The 22,428-nt window shown below is 37.8% G+C and overlaps 1 long non-coding RNA gene across 1 annotated transcript; it reads right to left on the bottom strand.

Annotated features, from left to right (window-relative positions):
• Positions 1–14,944: 14,944 nt before the first annotated feature.
• On the bottom strand, positions 14,945–21,417 carry LOC148118311 (uncharacterized). The gene is made up of 2 exons (XR_015736202.1): positions 21,258–21,417; positions 14,945–15,871 (listed from the first exon to the last, which is right to left on the bottom strand). It is a non-coding gene; the product is annotated as an uncharacterized LOC148118311 (long non-coding RNA).
• Positions 21,418–22,428: the final 1,011 nt, after the last annotated feature.

Here is a 22,428-nt window from a genome sequence, read left to right as displayed (position 1 = left end):
ATGAATCTAAAACCACTGAAAGATACTTAAGGAATCTCTCAACATCCTTAGTCATCAGAGAAATGCAAATCAAAAAAAAAAAAAAACAAACTCTGAGATTCCATCTTACACCTGTAAGATTTGCCAAGATCAAACACTGTTGACAACTTATTCTAGAGAGGATGTGGGGTAAAGGGGACACTCCTCCATTACTGGTGGGAATGCAAGCTGGTACAGCTGCTTCAGATTTCAGTATGGCTATTTATCAGAAATAGCAGATAAACTACCTCAAGACTCAGCAATGCCACTTTTAGATATACACCCAAACGATGCTCAATTCTACCCCAAGGACATGTGCTCAACTATGTTCATAGCAGCATTGTTTGTCATAGCCAGAACCTGGAAACAACCTAAATGTCCCTCAACCAAAGAATGGATAAAGAAGATGTGGTACATTTACACAATGGAGTACTACACCGCAGGGGAAAAAAAAAATGAAATCTTGAAATTTGCGGACAAATGGATTGATCTAGAAAACATCATATTGAATGTGGTAACCCAGACTCAGAAAGACAAATATCATATTCCTCAATCATAAGTGGCTTTTAGGCATAAAGCAAAGTAAAACCAGCCTACACTCCATAATCCCAGATAATCTTGTCAACAAAGAGGAAGGACCCTAAGGGGGAAAAAAAAACCAACTTTCATTGCAGTACTTCACTGTTTTCTTCTTTCTAAACTCTCCCATAGCTGTTATATATTAATTTTATACCTACCTTCTGATTTTTTTAAGTTTTTGAGAATTTCAAGCATATAGTATTTATGTTCTCCCTTCCTCCTAATCAAGTCCTATGTTTCCTGCTATTCGATCTCAAAGCCATGATCTCTCCTTCAATTATCATTCACACACACACACATGCGCGCACACACACAAACAGACAGCATTTCCATTTAGAGCTGCTTGCGTGTCAGTGTATTTAAAGTTGGCTTCTTGTGTTTGGATAACCTACCAGGTAGTTCATGCCTGGAGAGAACTGTCTTTTTCCCTATCAACAGCCATGATTTTCTGAAGCTTTTTCTTTCAGAGTGGGGTTTTGTGTAAATTTGAGAACATGCTACTGCCATTTTCCTAAATTGATTGTTGAGTATAAATTTAAGGGGGATTACACTACCGATTCTGATGAGGCAGATATCAGGCCAAATATTTCCTGTTCTCTGCTTTTTCTTGATTTTTTTTTTTTTGGAGGAAGAAGAAATGGTAAATGTGAAGATCACAGAGACTTATTGATATGCTGTCTGAGTAATAAAGGTTTAAATTCACACGTTGATTTTCAGTTTTCATTTTATATATTTATTAATCAGTCATTGACCATAGCTTTATGAAACAATGAGAGAGTTCAAAAAATTGGTGAAGTTGTCAATGTCAACTGAGATGAATTCATTTTATATCATATAATCTTTTCATTTCTTGCATTTATTTTTGTTTAGTTAAATGTTATATGTATTGAATTAACTCCTTGTAGCAGTTCATACTTCAGTAGTCATAAAGGTAACAAGTACTTTTATTTCTTCATTATTAAATCCATTTCAGTGGGGATCTATTACAATTATCATAAATGCCAAATGTAATTTAATTTATATACTATCTAATATTTTTCCAATCTAAATATAAAAACCTTTTCAGTGGGGATCTATTACAATTATCATAAATGCCAAATGTAAATGAACTCATATACTATCTAATTTTTCTCCAGGCTAAATATAAAAATCTTTTGACCTTTACACGTATATTGCAAATAAAATGCATTTTTCAAGTTAAACAGTATATGAATTAACAAAATTTATATTTGATTTCAAAAAACTTGTCAGGTTGGTTATCTATACACATCGATGCCTTTAATCTTTAAATAAAAAACAAATTCTCAGCTTCATCGGTTTTATGTCATTTGGTGCAAATTTTTCCCTTCTCCTTTGGAAGCAATATAAATGTCTAATGAATTCAGAGTGTGTACAGGTATAATTCCTGAAATGACTAACATTTAATTTACATAATTAGATGCACACTTATTTAAGAATATTATGGTTCAAAATAAATGGTTGAAATAAAATGATTTTTGTCATTTATGTAGATGAGTCAAATGGTTATGCTTTTTAATTTTACTTATTAATTTGGTTCATGATTCTATTTGATTTGTTATTTTAATGAGAACATATAATTATTTTGAAGAATGGGGAGTAAGAGTCCAAAATTTATTACAGTTGGAGAGAATCTAATTTATTTTGTGTTTACTACTGTAGTGGTGTGATTATTTTTTTGAATGTAGATTGATCAAGACCAATACACAATGACAGAACTACCGAACTACTTACATTTCTATATTTTACAAGTTAAATGTTAATGGAGCATTAGAAATTTTTTTTTTCTAATTTGATCTTGGTGTTTCTCTCCTAAGCATACCCATAGTCTTTAGTTTCGTATCCCTTACCCAAGAATCTTAGCAATTTCATTGATGTTTTTAACTTCCTTTTGGCACAACATTGTTTTATCCTGAGCATCTAACATATAACTAGAAGAATCTTATCTAAGAACAGAACTAAGTTTTAAGGTAGAATTTTTAGGTAGAACACAGAAAGTAACTCAGAAAAGCAAGCAGCTTTACAAAAGCAGTAGGTTACAAGTCACTTCTAGAATTAGCAAAGAAAAACTACAACTGTCTTTACGAAGCAGAAACCCCAAAAGATGGTCTCACCTTTAGGCAAGTTCAGCAGTCATTTTTCTGTGCTTTTTGAATGTTCAGTTCATACAGCACAGCATCAAGCAGTCCAGGCTAGAGCAGTTTCTCACCCAAGTGGCAAGCAAACTCAATAAAGAGCCTCATTGGTACCCATCATACTTTTAAAGTAAATTGGTGCTGCCAGTAGCAAATGTGTCTCATTGTCATAAAAAGTTCTCAGTTTTTAAAAACATTTTGAATGTCATATTTGAAGACCTCTAAAAGATTTTGGGGTTTCTGCTTCATAAAAGGGTCTGACAGACATAAAAAGTGACCAACAAACTGCCAATATAGGTAAAACTGTCTTTAGAATTTTCATGCTTCATGGAAAACTCTGCCAGATACGAATGGCTAGTAGGCTAAAAATGGATGCCCACAACATTGCAAAATAAAACTTTGGGTGACTGTCCAGGCAGCAAAATTATCTATCTATTCAATTTAAAAGTTGCTTACAATGCATTACCTGTTTACTTAGATAATGTTATATCTTTAAGAGTCTTTAATGGAGTTAAAAATAGACAGTTATAGTTTTTCTTAGATATAATAAAAATAAAGTAGATATAAATATTTAATTATTGTTTGATAATTTTGTTATATTAATTTTAAAGTTAAAAACCTTCCTTTTTATTTAAACAACAAAGTGGAGGTGATGTGGGATTTTCCTCTACATGCTATGAATACCATTGGTTAATAAAGGGCTGTCTTGGGCCTGCACAGGGCAGATGAGGTAGGTGGAAAAACTAAACTGAATGCTGGGAGAAATAAGGCAGAGTGGTGAGATGCCAGGGAATCTCCAAAGGAAAAAGATGCAAGCTGCCACCCAAAACTTTGCTGGTAGGCCACGAGCCTCATGGTAAAATATAGATTAAGAAAAATGGGTTAATTTAATATATAAGAGCTTGCTAGAAATGTGCTAGAGTCATTGGCCAAGCAGTGCTTTAATTAATATAGTTTCTGTGTAGTTATTTTGAGTCTGGGCAGCTGGGAACAAACAAGCAGCCTACAACAACAGTCATTAACTACCTCACTAGGGAAAGGTTTCTGTGTGGAGCCCTAGAAATGTGAGCCAGTTTCCACCTTGTCTGTAGGTCAGAGAGTTTGGAAGTTACTCAAATGATTGACAAGTGATGAGTATAGTTGCACTTCTCAACTCAGGACGTGATTGATTGGTTCTTTTAACATTAAAATAGCTTGTTCTAGGAAGTCTATTCTATCCTGACAGGTGGTCAGGATATGCAAATATACTTCTGCTCCTTCTTTTATATGGTGACTATGAGGTCACCAGGGAAAGGGCAGTCTTCAGAATAAGTGACCTAGAGCAGATTTGCTACCAAGACAACCAAATGCTAATGACTTGATGTCTCAGAGTGATAAAATGATTGACTTTGTCAGTTATCCTTTGTATTGTGTTAATAAAGTCTTTTGTTACCTTATCACCTCCTCCCCCTCTCCCCCTTTATGTTTGTTATAAAAGCTATGGAAAAATAAAAGCATGTAATTTTAGGATTTCAGTCACTGGAATGTTCTCCCAATACTTTCTCTGGTTTCTGTCCTGTTAGTTTTTTTTTAATGTGTCTTGAATGTTCAGTTCATACAGCATAGCATCAAGCAGTCCAGGCAAGAACAGTTTCTTGCCCAAGTGGCAAGCAAACTCAATAAGGAGCCTCATTGGTACCCATCATACTTTTAAAGTAAATTGGTGCTGCCAGTAGCAATTGTATCTCATGGTCATAAAATTTCTAAGTTTTTAAAAACATTTTGAATGTCATATTTGAAGATCTCTAAAAGATTTTAAAAATACCTATTTAACTGAAATATATATCTATATATCTAGAAAACCTAATTAACATGACTACAAACTTGATTATCATTGATAATTATTTATTAACCTCTATTTTTAATTATACATAATGGTTTTAATGAGCTGCACAAACACATTACCTTAATCAAAAACAGAAACATACATATAACAAAATTGACCTAAAACTTATATCAATAAACCAAGATTTATACCAATGTAAATCTCTATAGTATATTCACCTTTAATGTTCAAAAAATTCATAAATAGTACTTGGGGAATTTGAACATAGTTCTCTCCAAACTGCTTTTTGTTTTTTTGTTTGGTGAAGTAATTTTGTGGGGTGTTTAGGGCAACCTTTTGGGGAATCTTGTTTCATCAAACCACATTAGTGTGGAATTAATTCATTGATTCTTATCTTCTGTGGAAACAAAGAAAAACCTCTTTTTTAAAGCAATATGTCTTTAGACTCAAAATTCAAAGTCAAGAAACCTTTAAAACATATATGTTGCTTGAGCTAGCAATTCTCATAATCAAATGTTTCTCTGTAGTCAAAAATTGAAGAAAACATGATAATATATATAATTTAGACTCTGTGTACTTTTTATTGCTACATGGCTTTTTATTCCTTTTAGTCTATGACTGTCTTACTTTATCTTTTTAAATTCTTTCATATTTTTTAAACAATTTTTTTATAACTTTCTATACTCTTTTTTTCCCCCAAGCCTACATACATTTACCCAACACTGTGACCAATTTAGGGGCCTTTTTTATCTGAATTTGTCTTTATTACATATTTGTAAATCTTTTCTCACCAGGACTGCTTTTTAACATGCTAAGAGCTTCTTAAAAACCTAAGTAGTGGTATTGCTAGGGCAAATATAGCCTGTCATGTTTGCTCTGCCCAATCCAACATGGTGGAAGTCCATTTACTACCTCTAAGACTGCCAGGTGAGAACCATTCTCACCTCCCCAACTCTGGTAACCAGTTGGCCCATGCTGTCACCAAGTAACTTGCAGCACATTGCCCACAAAACGCATTTAAATGCTTGGCCTCTTGAAAGAGCCAGAGTTTATTCTGGCAGCATGTCCCAGAAAGTTGCTGTTTCAAAACTGCACAGCATTTTTTTTTGTTATTGTTGAATCAGGTAAACCTCTCTTAAAGGAGCCACGGCAGTAAGCCATGTTTAACTTTTTTTTTGTCTAGATTTTTTTTAAAACTCTAGCTTGAAATAGATTTTACTTGGCTACACTGGTGCCAATTTGTTGTAGAAGACAAATTTGTTCTTCTACAACTGCTCAGACTCAAAATAACCACACAGAAACGATATCAATTAAAGCACTGTTTGGCCAATGACTCTAGCATATTTCTAGCAAGCTCTTATACATTAAATTAACCCAGTTTCATTGTTTTATATTGTACCACAAGGCTCCTAACCCACCACAAGGTTTCAGCCTGTGGCTTGTGTCTTTTTCCTTTGGGGTCTCCATGGCATCTTGCCACTCTGCCTTCTTTCACCCAGCATTCAGTTTAGTTTTTCCTGCCTACCTCTATTCTTTCCTGTGCAGGCTCAAGACACTCCTTTATTAACCAATGGTATCCACAGTATTCAGAGAGATTTCCCACATCAACGGTTCAGTGATTGGTCAGTGAGAAATTTGGCCATACCCCACTGGATGACCCTCCATCCATGCACATATAAGATTGTATATTGCACTCAGTCGGTTAAATGAATGAATGGATGAAAAGCTAGATAGATAGATAGATAGATAGATAGATAGATAGATAGATAGATAGATAGATAGGTAGATAGATAATAGATCAATGGATAGATAAATAAATAAATAAGATAAAATAGATGTAATTGGAAAACAATGAAACCGGAACAGATTTAGAAGGGAGAGCAAGAAATGGAAATGACAAGATAAATTGAATACAGTGTAGAAATCTTAAGGAACTAGTAATGTATGTATATATAAATCTTTGGTGTCCAAGTTATGAACTCATTCATTTTCTCCATTTATTTCTTAATTTGGGCCTTTGAAAACTCTTGTTATACAATGGCAAAGAAGTAAAGAGACAATCTGGAATTAATTTTGAGCTGAGTTTCAACCTTGTATTTTTAAGCCATGTGAGCTTGGAGAAGTCTCTGATTATTTCATACTATTACTTCAGTGAAAACTAAAATTGTATTAGTAATGTATTTTAGTGAATTTATTTGTGACCTGATAGAATAATATATCAGATGAATAATTGAAGTTTTGTTATTATTTTAATATTTGATAATAGTTACAGTAGTAATTGTATGTAGGAATATTTACTATTCCTATATTATACATATAAATATATATTCCTATATATGTACTAAATATATAGGAATGGTATATATCAACAAAGGAGGCCAAGAGGACAAACACAAGATGATTAAAGGGGAAAAGCATATTTCTGTTGCGTTTATAAAATAAATGTTAATGAATGAAAAAAATATATAAAAATCTTGTTTTACCTACAGTGTTACTCACTTTAGAATCACATATTTAAATTTTCTTTCTTTTTCACTTAATATTTCTAATGTGGTTACTCATTCATTTTTTCAGGATGGATATAATACAAAGATTTTTTATTTATAATATAATATATAGATATCTATCCTATGCAAGTGAAAATAATTATTGTCAAAGTATATAAACAGATTAGTGGATATTAATGTTATAGTTCTGGCATCCTATTTCAGTTTATTTAACCCAGAACTGGTAAGACTGAGGCAGGAGAATATCAAATTTGTGGCTGATTTGAGTCATACTGCAAAGTCCAAACAAGACTAAATTTTCAGAGAGAATGTCATCAGGCAGAAGTTCTACTCCTAGCAAAAGACCCACTTTTAATATTAGCTGCTGAGAGAAGAGAGTACTATTGTCTATACCCATAGTATATAGACTGAAATTCTCTGAATATTACAGAAAACATATTTTTGGTAATATTCACCTCCCTCCCACAACTCTAACCAGATACAGTCTTTTCCCTTCATACCCAACTTTATGTCCCCTTTTCTCCAAATATTTTTAGAGATATGACCTTCCACTGGAGCATCTCAAATCTTATATTCTCTTGCCTCATCTTCCTAAGTTCTTGGTTTATAGCCTTGATCAAATGACATTTACATCAGTTTTAATGATAATCCAGATAAAATATTATCAGTTCTGTCCTGCCTGAAACATTATAAAAAAATGTTAGGACACCAGGAGATTCAGAAGAATCAATTATGTACACATAATCCCTATATTATTAGTCACTTAAACCCCTACTGACTTTTATCCAAAGTCACTTTTATTTGACAGCTGTTTTGTGAAATAGTTTGGTTTGCTTAGTTCATTTCTCAAACAAAATTCACCACATTATAATGAGATACCACATTGTAATGAAATGCTTATGCTAATTATTTTTCTCCATCGGAAAGAATAAGGATTTATTAACCTCACAACTGAAGCATGACAATTACATATGTATTTTGTGTAAATTATTGTTGCCTGCCCATACACCATCAACAACTTCATGGCTGAATTTTATTAATCACATTGTGACTTTTAAAAAATTTGATTTATACTTATTATTTTATTGTTAGTTATTTAAATACCAGCTTATGTGAGTGGTGCTAAGGATTTTTAGTGTACTAGTCAGTAAAGACCTTTGTTTTCTCTTTTGTTTCTGCTCCTTACTTTCTTCCTTGGTTCTTCTCATTTTTAAATTGAGCCTAAAATAAATATTGTTACTGATATTTAGTTCAGATTTTTCTTCTTATTGTTTCAGGAGATTTTACAGAGAATTTATTGATTCCTGTAAATGTGGACTATATCCACAGTTATGTGAATCCAAGGCATAGTTAAAGAGAAAGCAAAGGTTAAGCTCTAAATTTGAGTTTCCATCTTTATTTCAGTATCCACAATGCAATGCGAATGATCTTTATAAAATGCCAAACAAGCTTTGACTTCATCGACTGAAATTTCTTTAATGGCTTTCCAGTGCTCTTGGAATAAAAGCCAAACTATTGATCTTATCTTATATTCCCTTTCTGTGTGTTGCTCACTATTATTCAGTCTCTAGCTTTTTCATGCCTATCCTAACCTCCCATTTCTACTATAATTCTAAAGTTTATCAAATTACTCAAGCCTTTCTCCTACCCTATCCTTTACATATGCTATTTTAGTTATAAATAAGTTTTTCTTACAAATACAGATCAATATCTCTGGTTCACCCATAAGGTTTCTGTATTTTAGGGAAATAAAGGAGCTGAGCTCAATGTTAAGTGCACAGGCTATGATTCAATTGTCTTGTCTTTGTTGTATCCCATTTTATAAATGTTTCTTTCATCTCCAGTCCCCATAATTTGTTCTCTCTCTCTATTTCTCTATTTCTCTCTCCCTCCCTCTCTCTCTGTCTCTCTCTCTCTCTGTCTCTCTCTCTCTCTCTCTCTCTCTCTCTCTTTCTTGTGTGTGTGTTTCCCTCTCCCTCCCCCTTCTTGCTCATGCATACATATGTTTGTATGCATATCTGTGAGGCTAAGTTTGAATCCTGAGCATCCATATAAAATACTGAATATGTTGGCAGGGATCAGTAACTCCACTGCTGATTGACAGAGAAGTGGACACATGAGGATCCCATAACTTTGCTGTTCACCTATGACAGCCTATCAATAAACTCTAGGTCCAATTTGCAAACCTGACTCAAAAATAGGAGATAAAATTTAAAATTTGTACAATCATAGAGACACCCAAAATCAGCATCTAGCCCCAACAAGTGTGCACATGGCCACAGACACAGAGAGAGAGAGAGAGAGAGAGAGAGAGAGAGAGAGAGAGAGAGAGAGAAAGAGGAGAAGGAGGAGGAGAAAGGGAGTTAGATAGAGAGACAGATAGAGAGGGGGTAGAGAGAGAGAGAGAGAGAGAGAGAAAGAGAGAGAGAAGAGTTATTGAACCTCATCATACCTATCAAACCATAAATTAAGCCTTCCCATAAGAAACTGTAAACTGAGTTGGATAGTCCAAATAAACTGGGCTTAGGAGCAACTGGAGACATCAATGAATCCTATGAATTTCAGATATCCTTCCCTGTTCACATTACATAACAATTAGCCTATATGTTCATGAGGTTCAGTAGTAGCCAGTTATACAATTTTAACTTACTACATTTGAAATTAAGTAACATACTTTATTTAGTACCATAGAGAAATAGTTTTCACCTGTTGTTTCCTACTATATAGTCATTACTCCAAATTTCAAAGAATGGGTGTTAGCATGTACATAGCTATCATCATGTCCATTTGGACTGCACATTCTTGGATTTAGAACTTGGATCCAGAACACACTTCATATGTGTCTGGACCCACTATACTCACTGTGAAAAGATTCAGTGCCAGTTTATTAATCAAGTGCTTCCATTAATGTGAATTTTATCTTCAATGAGTCTTGGAGTTCTTAGAAGTCAGTTTTCAATCTTTATATCCATTATGCTTAACAAGGAAGGGAGAAATCTGTAATAGCTCTACTGTGCACTTATTGAGTTTTTATGTTAATATATTAAGGAGCAAATGTTTAAAAATGCTTTTCTTGAAGCTCCTACTATACCTTTCAATAACTTTTATTATGGGAGCCCACAGTGACTCCATTCCAAAACTGGAATCCATCTTGATTTATACAGGTCAAGTGAGTTCATGTTTGTCTGTTCCTTCAGTGCTGGGAGCCCTGAGAATGTGTTGATAAAGCTCATGGGAAGGAGCGTATTATCTAGTTAAATGGGCAATCCTAGGCTGCTGACACTTCCAGGAGGCACATTGTAAGAAGTTATGAAACTCTTTGTTCCCTGGACTCAAGAACAGAATAGGGACAAGGTTTTTCTTGATGATATTTGCCTATACTATGTCAGTATTATTCTACTTCTGCCTTCTGGCTGAGAAATAAACTCAGGGCTTTGATATTGACTGACATCCCTCCCAATCCTGTTCTGACTTTTTTGTTTGTATTTAGTCCTCATGCCCCTATTCAGGTATCCCAGTTGACTTGTTGGCTGACTCGGCCACATCACCACTTACCAAGAGGTAGAGTTGAACTTGGGAATGGTGGCTTCTCAGTAAGTCTCAAAAACTGGAATTCAAAGATAAAATTTGTCTTTTAAAAGCTTCAAAACATTTGGGAACTTTGTAATAGTTGTGATTCTTAATAGTAACTTGATTCTCATTGATCAACTTGATTAACTATTAAGTAGTGATTTTGATTGTTATTTGATTTTTTTAAGCAAAACCTGATGATTGATATGATATATCTTTTTCTCCCCAACTTTCTATACATTTATTTTTTGAAAGTTTAAAAAGAGTGAAATATTATTACTTTTGAAAATATTGGGATACTGAATTATAAAGAATAGTTAATGATATTATGATCTTTTTCTAAGTACATATCCTTGGCTTTAGTTCTGGCACACAAATATGACTAGAATGATTTGTAATCATCCATGTAAATACTTGTTCATTAGTGCAGCTCCATAGAGGTTCTAGCTTGAATTTCATCTATTATATACACATAGTCATGCTTTCCATCTCCACTGAACATAACTAAGACCCAGTCCATGAACAGTAAAAGAGAGACTATGCATTTGTTTATAATTGAGTGTGATCAATAAGAGTATCTATGGAAGATACATTGTATTCACTGAGTCATTGTAATCAATGAAGATTGGTGCACTGCCTCACAATCTAACAAGCTAGTTTATTAATTTTGCTGAATGTTTATATAGCAAGAAAACTAGGAAACCACTAAAACAGAACCCATGCAGCAAAGTCCATAAAGTTATTTTAAAGAATTGCTTAAGCACATATTATTTCTGTTAGGTTTTAGGACTTGCCTTTTAAAACATTTTGTTTCTTACTTACTGTTTTGTACACATGGGCATTCTGCCTGGGTCTATGTCTGTGAACAATGTTGTACTTGGTTTTACTAGCTGTTGTATTGCTTTGGATACAAGATCTTATTTTATAGTACTGGTCGAACTTGACTTCATGATGCTGTCCTGTTATTGTTGTGTTTATTAGTATCACACATTTTACTCACAATTGATCATTTATAGGTACATTATTCTGTTATTAAATAAGTATCTTTCTTTTTTGTATCTGTCTTTTCTCATTTTTGATAATTTTAGACATCTTGTTGTTAACCCTCTCCCACAAAAAAGTGACATAAATTCATTGATATATACATCTATTTTCTTGAGTAAAATTAAAGTTTTTAAGAAATTTAAGTTCTTCAGATAGAGACCTTGAATTGATTTTTCTGATCAATCATACAGCATTGAGTTATAACTCAGTATACTTCTTTGAATTTAAAGAGACTTTGTTGATGTAGGAGGGTCATCTGTTTATGTGTTACTTTCATTGGTTAATAAAGAAGCTGCCTTGGCTTTTAATAGGACAGTAGCTTAGATAGGCAGAGTAGACAGAATAGGATGCTGGGAGAAAGAAGCAGAGTCAGGCAGTTACCATGAAGCTCCGGTCCAAGATGGATATAGCTTAGAATCTTCCCGGTAAGCCACCACTTTGTGGTTCTACACAGATTATTAGAAATTGGTTAATCAAGATGTGAGAATTAGCCAATAAGTGGCTAGAGCTAATGGTCCAGGCAGTGTTTAAAAGAATGCAGTTTCTGTGTAATTATATCTGGTGTAAACTAGCCAGGCAGTGGGACAGGGGCCACCACACCATATTACTATACTCTGTATAAATCTTATATAAACAACTCAAGTATACATATTCTTTGCTCATCTCTAAGACATCTCTTAATATCTGGAAGCAATATTTATAACAGGTAATTTATTATTGAGACTTAGGATCTCTGTGTTTACTTTTCTTTACTTACAACTGTAAAGTGAACACTATTTTCATCCACATAGCAGAGATGAAGTATTTTATAAGGATTTAAATAATTTGTTGGGAGCTGTGTGGACTAGTTTCAGATCAGTATATGAAAACTTGTTCAATGGGTCTTCATGAGGCAAAGCCAATAGAGCTTGTCTTTTACTTCACAAAAACCAGTGGACCACAGGACAGCAAAATACTGCTGGGACCATACAGCCTGCATGCTCTCTTCTTGCTCATAATGTTGATGAATCACATGGAAGTTTATAGTTTCCCTTTGTCAGTCCCTCCTAGGACAAATGTGTTCATCCCTGAAAACTCCATTTTTTCCTCCAATACATTCCCCTAAAATCTGGGAACTGATGTTTCTCAGGTTTCTTATCTGGAAATACCAGCTGCCATCCCAGACTGTAACTTTTCTGATTCAGTGATGTCTGAATCAATGTCAATAAAAATTAATGGCCCCTTAAAGAAAGCAACCCCTTCCTGGACATAGGAACTGAACCCTGCTGTAGCAGGACTGAGGCAATCATTAACTAATTTCACGCCTTTTACAAGACTTCAGTACAATACTGTTGGAAAGCAACTAATCCACTATCTCTTGCCTACTACAACTGGCACCACTATTATTATATTCCTTATAATAACTTTTAGATTGAATTATCTTTGTAATTGTTTGAATAAGAGGGCCCCATAGGTTCATATATTTGAATACTTGGTTCTTGGTGGAAATATTTGGGAAGGATTAGGAGATTTGGACTTTTCTGAATGGATGTGGCTTTAATGAAGAGAGTGTGCCCACCAAGGATGGACTTTGATGTATTAAAAGCTCATACATGGCCTAATTTCTCTCTTCCTGCAATTTTAGGTTGAGTCCTTAGATACTTCTCCTACATTATGTGTGCCTGCTTACCATGTTCACTGTTATGATATTTATGGTCTAAGTTTTAAAAGAGTAAACAAGCCCTCAAGTGGATGCTTTATTTTAGAAGTAACCTTGGTCTTAGTGTTTCATCACAGTAATAGAACAGTAACTAAGATGTCACGACCGCCTCAGCCAGCATGGAAGACGCAACAACAAAGCTCTTCTTGCAAGCAGTTTACTCAGGACCTTGTTACAATAACTTCTCTCTCTGGGCAAGCCCCTCCCAGCCCTTAAGTAGACCTGGGCAGCCAATCCTGGATTGCCACGTGGGCACTGTCCATAGGTCTTCTTATACGCAAGCAGCGTACAATCATCGCATGATCCTGGCCTTAGCCAAATAAGGTGTTGTTTACCACTGAGAGCGCTCGCTTTCGGAAGGTGGGAGTCGAAGCCATATTTTAGATGCGGCTCCATGCAGCTCTCTACAGTTCCCCCTTTTTTGTTTTAAAAGCGACAGGCAAGAGTAGAGGTCTGGTCTCTGTTAAAAATTAAGCATGTACTATTGTTTATCCAGGTGTCCTCCACCCAGAAAACACTAGACCCGCTTGGTGCCCTTTTAACAGAGGTGGGAGTTAGGCACCGACCCACATGCAATCAGACTTGCTCCTCTTGAGATAGATGTAATTACCCTCAAGTGCAGTGCGCAAGCCTCGCATCCTTTGCTTATATATCTTTAAAGTAGTTAACCAAGCTTGGGGGGACTGTACTGCTTCAATAGCCGTGAAGGCTTGAATAATCATTGCTGCATTGCAACACTGTGAGGCCCTCATGATACAAATGCACCACAAACATACCAGGGAGGCAAGCACCATGAGCCCTGTCAGGGCTCCTATTCCCGCCCACTCCATAAGGTGTGGAGTTCAGCATAATATGAAAAGCATTAGCAGTATGTAATTCCGTGTGGCAATCAGGGAAATAATCTGGTTGATCAAGGTGTCCGTCAGGTTCTCGAACTCCTTGTTCCAGTTTCCCTGGAGGTATGCGCTCAGCTGCCGGCTCAGGTTACCGTTCTTTGTAAAATTCTCAGCCAATCTGGAAGTGATGCATAAAGAGGAGAGGGAATGAATACATCCTACCCCGGTTAAGATTACTAAATCATCCACTTGCTCTTGCAAGAGGTCTACTCTTTGGTTTACTGTCAAAATGTCAGCTTTTAGATGACCATCGATGGATTTCAAAGTGGTCACTGTGGAGGCCGTTCTTTCCACAATTTCATTAACTGTCTCTGCATTCTGAGTTGTTGCAGCCATGGCAACAGCAGCTGTCATGGCAGCTGCAGCAGATACAGCAATTGCGGAGAAGAGGGCTGCTGTTATCTCAAAGTCTCATTTTGTTCTGAGCAAATGAGCGATTGGGAAGGTACCGGTATCAACTCTGACTGGGATGGGAACATATGAGGGAACTCTCATCACCACAGCTGTGTTATAAGTACCATTCCAGCATTGACTTGCGAGGCAAGTCGCCTTAGAGGTATTACAATAGATCACATCCCCTGTGGCATTGGTAATATTAGTCAGAAAAAAGAAGAAGGGTTCCTTTAAGCACACTGGACTGGCGAAAATAGTAACATTGTTCAACATTTTATTTATAGTAACATATGAGAGTATTCCCTTCATATCTCGGCTGGCAGAGATGTTAAGTAGCTGAACAGTCAAATTACGAAGGGCAGCAAAAGGCTCTAGGGATGAAAAGGCCCCTCTTTCATTAGAAAAAATCCATTGAAACCAGGGCCAAGTATTTTTCTTATTAGTTTTCTGATTAGTCCAATTAGCAAGATTAAAGGAATATCTTCTTAAAGGAGGGATAAATTCAAAACCTGGTGCAATCTGCTTTGACTTATGATCTGGGCTTTGACACAGTGTCCAATGAGGAGAGTACCCTAAATTAGGAGCACAATAAGGTAATACTTGTCGAGTGGTGGAATTCCCTAATCCAAAGTGTGAACTTGAAGGCCTAAGCCCTTCCATCAACATCAATAAGGTAGTAATACTTGTGGCATTACCACCGTTTTTACCACTGCCTGTTCCTGAAGAAGCACCCGTATTTATTGTTTTTAGTGCTTCTGTGAGCATGGCGAGAGGAGCATGATTATTGGTCAACGGGTCAAGCCAATTACCCACTGAGCCATTTTTTCAACCATATACATGGGTTAGAATTATTTTCAAAAGAAAAACATCAGGCTCCTTGAAGAGGAACATAAGCTGCATTATGCATAGCTATGCTAGGGTCTAAATTTATGCAGGGAAAGCCTATTTCACAACTAGTGGAAAAAAAGACAGGTAAAACTTTTGACGTAGAATGAACAGGTATAGGAATTGGTCATGCTTTTGCTATGGCCCACAAGATTTTTTCATTAGCCTGAATCAGCAACGGTGACATCAGGACCATCGCCATCAGTAGGATCACAGTCTGAGGCTTCATCTTGTTTGTCATTTCTCTGCACTTGTACTTTTCTCACCAAACACTCTGGTACCCAAATAGGGTCCAAATGATCCTGTGGAAAAACACAAACAGAGCCTCATGCCCATGCCAGCACGGGATCAGGGCCATGCCAGACCCCTGTCATAGTGTTTTCCCATTTTATCAATCCTTTCAAAGGACTGGATGGGCAAAAATGTCTGTCCACTGCAGACTGATTGGTATTAACCAAATTTTAAAAATTAAGTGTAAACAAGGCCAAGGAAAGTCTATTCTTGGGGGTCTGTTGATGACCTATTCCCCCTTTTTGTTTTTGAAGCAATTCCTTTAAGGAGCGATGAGCACGCTCTACAATGCCTTGGCCTTGTGAATTATAAGGTACTCCATGTATGAGTTGAACACCGGTGCGTTGACAGAAGGAGGTGAACTTTTGTCCCGTATAAGCGAGACCATTGTCTGTTTTTCAGTTGCTGGGGTTTTCCCCAGGCAGCCCATGCTTCTAGAAAATGAGCAATCACTTGGGTTGCCTTTTCACCAGTCATGGGTGTGGCATGGATAATGCTGGAGCACGTATCCACGGAGACATGTACTTATTTTACTTTGCCAACTCAGAGAGATGGGTAACATCCATCTGCCAAAGTTTAAGGGGGAGTAAACCATGCGGATTGACCCCTAAAGTTTGAAGGTGCTGATGTATGACACATTGTGGACAATCCACAACCACCTTGCATGCATCAGCATGGGAAATGGCAAATTTTTGTTGTAGGGTTTTGGTGTTAACATGAAACTCTTTATGAAAATCATGAGCCCTCTGCAGGGCAGGGGCAAGAAACATCCATTCTGGTCTGGTACACTGACCAACCTTGTCTTTGCCAGCAGCCAGAGGGCCTGGCAAACCTGTAGGTGCACGAACGTGCTGTACAAAGAAAGGATTCTTACGTTTCCAGAGTAACAGCTATAATTGTGTAAATAGCCTATGTACAGGGCTGGAAGATTTAATGGGTCAAGGTATTTTAAGGCGTTAACAACATAACAAGAATCTGAAATCAAATTAAATGTAAATAGACAGGATTTAGACACTTCAACCACGATTGCTAGCTCCACTTGCTGAGGAGCTCCAGGAGAAAACTGATATTTAACAGGTTCTGTGGAATCCATCATGGAAGCACCACAGCCAGTCTAAGAGCCATCTGTAAATATAACACTGGCTCCTGGAATGGGCCATAAGGCAGTGATTTTTGGAAAGACTACCGAATGTTCTTTTAAAAAGGCTAACAGTGGATGCTTAGGAAAATGACAATTGATGCGCCAAGAATAGGAGCACCATAAAATAGCCCAATCATCAATAGTGGCACATAAAATATTAACTTGATTAGTATCATATGGGGTGACTATTACACATGGTGCAACTCCAAAATGCTGCAGGCAAGACTGAATGCCTTGCTGAGCAAGCAAAGCGACAGCAATAGGATAATATTCTATGGATTTCGTGGGGGAAATCTTGGGATGAATTCAAAGTAATGGTCCTTCCTGCCACAGAATACCCATGGGTTGTAGATTAGTGGGTAAAATGCATAAAGCAATATCTTTTTCAGCCTGCACCCGTCTTAAAAAGGCTTTAGATAATTTTTCCTCTACAAGAGAGAGTGCTTGTCAAGCTTCACTGGTTAATTGTCTGGGAGTATCTAGAGCTACATCGCCAACTAAAATATCATACAATGGTTTTAACTCATAATTTGACATGCCCAAACTGCCCCTGATTCAATTTATATGTCCCAATAATTTTTGAAAATCATTTAATGTATGTAAATGATCTTTTCTTAATTCTACCTTTTGTGGTATAATTTGATTGTATGTTATTTTAGACCCTAAATAATTTACTACCTTGTCTTATCGAACCTTTTCTGGAGCTATACATAGGCCCTTCCTTTGTAATACCCCCACCAAAACACTGTGTGCCTCATGCAAAGTTTGCTCCTTTTTCGTCGCCAGGAGAATATCATCCATATAATGGAGACATTTTACAGTTGGAAAACGAGCCCATAAGGGCTCCAAAGCAGCAGCTACAAATAACTGACACATACTAGGACTATTGGCCATACCCTGAGGTAGGACAATCCATTGATATCTTTTATCAGGTTCCTCATGGTTGACTGATGGCAAGGTAAAGACAAACCTTTCACTGTCCTTGCTATTCAAAGGGATAGAAAAGAAACAATCCTTTATGTCTACTACTATAATGGGCCAACTCTCTGGTAATGCAGATAGCAAGGGGAGGCCATGTTGAACAGGCCCCATAATTTTCATCTGTGCATTTATAGCACAAAGATCATGTAATAATCTCCATTTTCCAGACTTCTTTTTTATAACAAAAATAGGAGTATTCCAAGGGTAGAGGGAGGGTTCTATATGCCCTTACTCTAGCTGTTCTTGCACTAACTGATGGGCTGCTTGTAGCTTTTCGGAAGATAGTGGCCACTGAGGAACCCACACTGGCTCTTCTGTTTTTCAGGAAATGGGAATTCCTTCCTCAGCGGCCCCTAAGAAAAACCCAACCCTTGTCTGGGTTTTCTTGGTTTTGCCTCTATAGGATCCTTTTGTCCCTGCAAGAATTTTCCCAGGCCAAACTCAGAATGGCAGCCCATGCTTTTCATAATAGTTTGAGCCTTATCAGAATATTCATTAAACCCCATAGATTTCATAATATCTCTTCCCTATAATGATACTGGGAGCTCTAGGACATATGGCTGTATTTGTCCAGAATGTCCTCCTTCATCTTGCCCTGTTAACAAGCTTGCACTAACATTAGGGGCTTTTGCATACCCCAGTCCTTGTAAGGTATGCGTAGAGGCCTGGACAGGCCACCCACGTGGCCAATCCTTGCTAGCTATAATACTTTTGTCTGCTCCAGTGTCTAGGAGCCCTGTAATTTTGGTGCCATTAATAGTCCATTGTAAGGTAGGCCTCTGATCCAAACTCAAAGACAGGAAGGTAAGATCCATTCCTGAGGAGCCAAATCCTTGACTGCCTCTCTCTCTGTTCCGTGCTGGAAATCTATCATGCAAGCTGGGCAGGATAACAGGCTGTGCAATCCGATACCCTGGAGATATGGCACTAATACCCTTGGGTGACTCCACCATAATTTTAACAATGCCTGTAGAGTCTGAATCAATTATTCTGGGAGAAACCCGTAGGCCTCTCAAAGTAGTAGATGACCTGCCTATCAATAACCCTATTGTGCCTGGTTGGAGAGAGCCTTGAAAGTCAGAGTCTATCATTTGAATTCCCATTCTAGGGGTTAATATGAGCCTGGTGGTGGCACAGAGGTCCAATCCTGCTGAACCCGCAGTGGCTCTCCTCAGTTCTGTGGGTGTCTGAATGTCGGCCATTGCTCCAATTTCCCTTCCTGTACCTGCTCCTCCATTGCCCCATATATTTGAGGGCCCTGAGGCTGAGGGCCCCACTGTCCATTTTTTGACCTAGCATTAGGTTTGAGGGATCATCCATTAATATCCTTGATGGATCTGCACTCATTGGCCCAATGCTTTCCTTTCTTGCATTTGGGGCATATCCCTGGATTTGGATTCTGGCTACTCCTGGTCCCTGGATATTCCCCTGCCGAGCATTTCCTCCTTGAGGGCAGTTGCGCTTAATGTGGCCTGGCTTACCATATTGAAAGCAAGTTCCTGCATTGCTCCCATTTTTGTTCAATCTAAGTACTGCAGCTGCCAGTCCGGCATTGGTTAATGGACCTCCTAATTCTCTACATGCTCTCATCCAGACTTTGAATCCTCTATTTTTATATGGGGTGATAGATGCTCTGCACTCCTGGGTACATTGTTCACACACTAGCTGCTTGACAAACGGCATAGCGGTGTCCGGGTCACCAAAGAACTTTCCTGCCGCTTCTACCATCCTAGCCACAGAATCAGAAAAAGGCTCCATAGGCTCCTGAAGGATTTTAGTCAAATTACCAATTACCTCCCCTTTATTAGGTAAAGTCTTCCATGCTCTTGTGGCAATGTTATTAATCTGATCATACACTTGAGGAGGATATCCAGTTTGCTGGTTGGCAAACCTGCCTTGTCCAAGCAACATGTCTGTGTCCCAGACTGCTTGTGCCCCTCCAGCTGCTAGGTTTATTGCAGCCTGAGCATTGGCCAATTCAATTAAAAGAGCTTTCCAATCTAGATACTGGCCAGGGGACAAACATGCTCGTGCTAGGTTCATCCAATCAGCTGGAGTCATGGTGTATCTATCTAGAGTTTCCATTTGGGCCACCGTAAAGGCAGCTGTAGTCTGGACAGATTCTGCCAATGTCTTGATGACCTTAAAATCCAAAGGCTCATGGAATCGATTGCCTTGCAGATCCTGAAATGCAGGAAATGCTGAGGCCATCATCATTTCTGCCCTGACTTCTCTCCATACCTTAGGATTGAAAGAAATCCCTCCCTCCGCCGGATTACGGGGGCGGAGATGAAGGGATTACAGTCCTGCGCACGCCTTTAGATGTCTTATTTTTCCCTCCATTTCCCCTTTTCTTGGAGATTTTCATTCTTTTTAATGTTTTCCTAAGGGTTTCTCTATCTTCTTCATCTGTTTCTGTCTCTGTGTCTGGTGTCTCTGGGTCTGGCCCTGTCTCTGAGCTCAAAGAGACAGAAGAGTCTGATTCCTCCAATTCTGACAGGCTAGGATATAATCGACCCTTTTGCTTTTCCTGGGCCCTTTTCTTCTTCCCTCTACCTGAATCTGTATCAGATGCCACATCAGACTTTGCCTTTTTAGAGGCTGCCATTTCTGACACTGCCCTCTCTGAACGTTCCTCCTATAATATCTCTAAGGCTGCTTGGCCATTTTCTACTGCTTCACTGCACTTTCGATCCTCGAGACAGCTTTTCACTAATTTCCAGATAGGTCTTACTCCAGCCTTACGCATTCCCTGTTCTGCAGCAAACTCAAGGTCTCTACCTAGCTTTTCCCATGACGGAGTTGTAAACTTCCTGGAGACTGCAAACCAAGGTGCAGTGGTATCACATTCCTCCAGGAACCTCCCTAAGATACTTTTCTTAAGTTTTAGATTTTTTGAATGAAGCATCTCGTTCAAAGCCAGAAAAATTGGGTGAGGAGAATTCCCCATGTCTGATCACTGAGAATCCTCAATACACTCCCTACAAAAATAAGTAAAAATGATGAACCAGAACACTGTATTCAAGAGTACCCAAGCTGCTGAAAGCAGGTAGTAATCCATCAACAGTATCCGGCAATTTTACTTTCAATTCGTCGGGCTAGCGAACCGAATGTGCTCTACAGACTTGTAGCTTGTCCGCTGTAGGAAGCTCTACTTTCACTTTTGATTTGTCCGCTCTAGTCGCAGCTCTACTTCCCCGCTATCCCTTTGTTTACAGGCGAGAGCAAATAACCAGCTTTGGTCGTGGATCCCCAATCTTACCTTAAAGACTTACCGGTGCACCCCCTGACTGCTGCAAGTTCTGGGCTCCGGGGAGAGGAGAGGAGAGTTTCCCATATGGGCTACCACTTGTCATGACCGCCTTGGCCAGCAAGGAACACGCAACACCGAAGCTCTTCTTGCAAGCAGTTTACTCAGGACCTTGTTACAATAACTTCTCTCTCTGGGCAAGCCCCTCCCAGCCCGTAAGTAGTCCTGGGCAGCCAATCCTGGATCGCCACGTGGGCACTGTCCATAGGTCCACTTATACACAAGCAGCTTACAATCATCGTGTGATCCTGGCCTTAGCCAAATAAGGCGTTGTTTACCACTGAGAGTGCTCGCTTTTGGGATCGCGGAAGGCGGAAGCAGGGGCCATCTTTTAGATGCGGCTCCACGCAGCTCTCTACACTAAGAAAATCTTTTAAAAGAAGAAGTAGAAGGACAAAAAAGTAAAAATTGCAAGGATGATTCAAAATTACTTCCTATGGAAGACTGCCAAACAGTTTCAATACCCCTTGCTCATCTACATGCTGTAGAGAGGTAGAGATGTAGGATTCCTGGAGCAAGCTGACCGACTGTTAAATCAGGGTTCTCTGGTTTCAAATGAAAGATCTTGCTGTTATATGTCACATATGGCTGAGAAAAGTCTTTTAAAGCAGGTGACATTAACTGCTCACCTCCACATGCAACAGTACACAGACATGAGCTCACATACTTTAGAATGTATATACACACATATTTGTATATCCTACAGACATGCAAAACTGCTGGTGTGTTCATATAGTTATTGATCATAATATACTAATGGGGCACTGTGTGAATGACTAATTCATTTTAGCATCTATTATAAAAAGGCAATAGGGTTTTGATAGAATGTAAAAGTCATGACTGTTAAGATACATGTCCATTTATCATATAAAAATGCAGTTAAATTTTGTTCCATATAGCAAAAAATATCTTTAGAAAGGAAAACCACATGAGTTCTATGTTTTTTTAGTACTTTCCATTTAGACAATATTAACAGAAAGTCTGAAAATTTCTGTTGGAATGTTTCATATGCACAGGAATATGTCTGTCACTTGCTGAAAGCATCTTGGTAATTAAACAGTCTGCTATGATTCTTACTGGAAGGGAAATTGACAGCTTCTCCAGAGCCTTTCTCAGATGTCAAGATACTGAACCAT

Source organism: Myodes glareolus, chromosome 23 (assembly GCF_982192425.1).
Source record: "Myodes glareolus chromosome 23, mMyoGla1.1, whole genome shotgun sequence".
In the NCBI taxonomy this organism is placed as follows: Eukaryota; Metazoa; Chordata; class Mammalia; order Rodentia; family Cricetidae; genus Myodes; species Myodes glareolus.
This window is presented reverse-complemented; position numbering and strand designations above follow the sequence as displayed.